The sequence below is a fragment of the Hylobates moloch genome, unplaced genomic scaffold (assembly GCF_009828535.3).
Source record: "Hylobates moloch isolate HMO894 unplaced genomic scaffold, HMol_V3 SCAFFOLD_15, whole genome shotgun sequence".
Taxonomy (NCBI): domain Eukaryota; kingdom Metazoa; phylum Chordata; class Mammalia; order Primates; family Hylobatidae; genus Hylobates; species Hylobates moloch.
Window position 1 is genome coordinate 36,464,008 of NW_026652290.1, and position 4,158 is coordinate 36,468,165.

Sequence of the window (4,158 nt, forward strand, 5' to 3'; positions counted from 1 at the left end):
AAAAAAAAAAAAAAAAACCTAAAAAAAAATTATTGCAAATTAAATACATCTGTACAACCTTCACTTAGGTCAATAGAACATCACCTGCATCCCAAAAGCTTCCCTTCTGTCCTCAACAAAGCAAAAGTCCTCCTAATCATGATTCCCTCCTTCTTCCCCTAAGTGTCGCTGTCCAGACTTTTTTTTTTTTTTGAGATAGAGTCTTTCTCTGTTGCCCAGGCTGGAGTGCAGTGGCACCATCTCGGCTGACTGCAACCTCCGCTTCCCAGGTTCAAGCAATTCTCCTGCCTCATCCTCCCAAGTAGCTGGGATTAGAGGCACTGACCATCACACCCAGCTAATTTTTTTTGTATTTTTAGTAGAGACGGGGTTTCGCGGTGTTGTCCAGGCTGGTCTTAAACTCATGACCTCGTGATCTGCCTGCCTCAGCCTCCCAAAATGCTGGGATTACAGGCATGGGCCACTGCGCCCAACCCCAGACTTCTAAAAGCATAGATTCCTTTCATCTTTTCATTTTCACTTTCTATAAAAGGAATTAAGTATTATTCTGTCTGGCTTCTTTGGCTCAAAATTGTCTTTGTGAGAATTATCAATAACATTTCACATACACGTTCATTTTGGTTGCTATGACTATTCCATTTTCGCCACAATTTATGCATTCAACTGCCAGTGAGTATTTGGATTATTTGTTTGGGGCTTTTCTAAATAATGCTGCTATGCATATTCCTGTCCATGTTTTGGTATACATATGTATATATTTGTTAGATATTACTCTAATAGAATTGTTACCCAGGAGTAGAATTTTTGGTTCACGAAGAATGTATACACTCAACTTTAATCAGAAAAGGCCAAACAGCCTGCTGTGATGCCATATGCCTGTAGTCCCAGTCACTTGGGAGGCTGAGGCAAGAGGATAGCTTGAGCCCAGATTAGCCTGGACAACATTGTGAGATCCTGAAGAAAGAAAGGACAAAAGGAAGGAAGGAAAGAAGGAAGGAAGGAAGGAAAGAAGGAAGGAAGGAAGGAAGGAAGGAAGGAAGGAAGGAAGGAAGGAAGGGAGAGTAAAGAGAGAAGCAGGGGAGGGGGGAAAGGGAAGGGGAAGGGGAAGGGGAAGGGGAAGGGGAGGGTAGGGCCAGTTTTCCCAGACAGCTGTACCCATTTACCCTGTTACCAACAATGCATGAGAGCTCCAGGGATCTCCATTGTCTACACTTGATATTTCAGGTATTTTTCCCCTTCATTTTGGCTATTCTGAGTAAGATGCCATAGCTTCTTGTGGTTTTAATATGCATTTCTTTGATGACTAATGAGGTTGAGCACCTTTCCTTGTATTTATTGGCCAATTGAGCTACTATCTGTTTTGTGAAGTGCCTGTTCAAATCTTTCACCCAATTTATTTCTACTGGGTAGGTTTGCCTTTTTCTCACTGATTTTTTAGGATTACATTGCAAATACCTTTCACATCCTATTGGCTTCTCCCTGAACTCCTTTAATGTTGTTTCTTGATGACAGCTTCTTATTTTATGATTAGTGCCTAAGTCCTATTTTAAACAATAAATATTGAGGATAATTGTGCTTAAATTTAACAACTCCCACCCCCTGCCCTGGCCACACAAAAGAAACTGAAGTAAAATGAAAGAAATTGCTGAATTTCAGAGAAGTATTTCCTCATTACAAAAAATACTAGTGGTCCCAGGAACTTGGGAGGGTGAGACATGAGGATTGCTTGAGCTCAGTAGTTCGAGTCTGGCCTAGGCAACATGGAAAGACCTCGTCTCTACAAAAAAAAAAAAAAAAGAAAAAGAAAAAAAAATTAACCGAGCATGATGGCACGTATCTGTAGTCCCAGCTACTTGGGAGGCTGAGGTGGGAAGATTGCTTGAGCCCAGAAAGTTGTGAGGCTGCAGTGAGCTATGATTGTGCTGCTGCACTCCAGCCTTGGCGACAGAATGAAACCCCGTGTCAAAACAACAAAAACAAGAAAAAAGAAAAGAAATACTGGTTTATAAAATAACCTGCTAAAATTAAGGAAACGGTTTATGAAAAATATTAATAAGTAGCAATTATTTTAAAATGTATTTTAATTACAGACGGTATCTACTAACTCCTTGTTATGAATAAGGAAATTGACATTCTGACATTGCCTCTTCCCTCCTCTCCTCGGCCCCCTGAGTTTGCTAGCTTTCTCCTGTCAAGATTTACATTTTATTCTGAAACCACAATTTCTTCCATAGTCTGGCTTTAACTATTTGCTTACCTGGAGTCATCTCTCTTACCAGTCTTTTCCCCATGGCTTCTCCCTGACTTCATTTCTCATTTTGCTTCATCTCTTGGTTGGCCAGACTTCATTTTCAGCTACTTTTTTTCTTTTAGAGACAGGGTCTGTCTCTGTCACAGAGGCTGGAGTGCAATGGTGCAATCATAGCTCACTGCAGATTGGAACTTCTGGGCTCACAGGATCCTCCCACCTCAGTCTCCCAGTAAGCTGGGATCACAGGCATGTGCCACCATGCCCAGCTAATTTTTTATTTCTACTTTTTGTAGAGACAGGATCTCACTATGATCAACTACATTTTTAAAGGGCCCTCGGTGCTGTCTCCCTCTGGTCTTGGAGAATGTTTATCTGTCACCTTTATACTTGAAGGACAGCTTGGCAAAGTGCTCAGGCCGGGCTCACAGGCAAGGTCATCTTTATGCCTCCCACAATCAGCAAGGAAGCCAGCCTTCTGGCTTACAAGCCCTGTGAGTGCAAATTAATTTCCTACAGACACCTTCCTTCTTGGTATACTACCAGCTCCACTTTCTGAATCAAATCCGCAGAGGCAAGACCCTGAGCAGAGATAGAAACAGTGGCAACCTCAGTTGTAGCCCAGGTCTCCCTTTTTTTGCCTTGCTCGCCCTGCCTCTCTGCTGAGGGTCGGTCTGTTTGACAACTGTGAAACAAAATAACCCCAGGTGAACCTGGCCCTAGAGCATACTCCCCTCCCCACTCCGGGGTGTGTATGGGAAGGCCCGGAGGGCTGTTGTGAGGTTCCACCTCGAAATGGACTGTTTGGTTCCTGTAAGAACAGAGGGGGCATGTGGACCAGTGAGATCACCATAGCCAGTGAGGAAGCCTGGATCTATGCACCCACGCTGTTTACACTTTCATTCCTTCAACAGACACCGGCATGCAAGGTGGCTTCTCAGAACATCCATCAGTCTTGCTTTGTGTGTGAAGTGCTCATAAGAAGCCTTTCCCAACCAGCTGGTAGGACCAGAGCCAGAGGGCCCCCATGCCCTTCCCTCTTCCATCCCCAAGCCCATGCGCTGAGAGAAGCCCTTGCTTTTTACTGACTTCCACGTCCACCCACATGCCCTGGAAGATGTGGGTGAGCCTGGGAGCCGGGCTCTCCGTTAGCACTTCCATCCCCCTTTAAAGGGCAGCCTGTCTGAGTGGCTGTCTCCACTGTCACAACAGAAGTGCTCTCGGGCCCTCCATCTCAGTAAGTAATTTTGCAGAGTGCCCCGTAATTGTCCTGAATGCAGAAGCCGGCTGTATCTGACAGCGCAGACACGTTGAATGCACCCATCCCCGGGGCGGGCTGCTCAGTGTTGCTGAGCAAACTTTTACCCAATTCAGCACTGCCAGGTAGAAGGGCCGGCTTTGCCTGCACCCTGAGATGACTGAGGCAGAGCAGACACAGGGAAGCTGGCAGCCCACCTCGGAGCAGCCAACACAGGCCGGGAAACTTTCTCCCTGAAATAAGGAGGCAAGCCAGATACTAACGATTCAAGTGCTTTGCAAACTGACTCAGCAGGCCAGATAGCACAGTGTGAATTTTGAAAAGTTCAGTCCTTCTGTGAGCTCTGCCATGCCCAGCATCAGAGGCTGCTCTGAGAACACACTCCTAGACAATCTTCTTGAGAGAGGGTAATGGGTTTCTCTTTGGTGTCTGTTTATCCATCCAGCCATCATCTATTTCTGGATACGGCACCATTTTTGAAGGTAGACAGGGCCATCCTGGTGTGAGATTTGAATTTGAGAAAAACAAAGGTATTTTTTTTTCCGAAGCTGGGATGTCATGTCTGAGGTTTTCCACCTTTGCCCCACACCTCACTAAATGACAACTTCTTCATGTTCAGAGGTTTGACATCCAATGGGCAGATGGGCCCTTG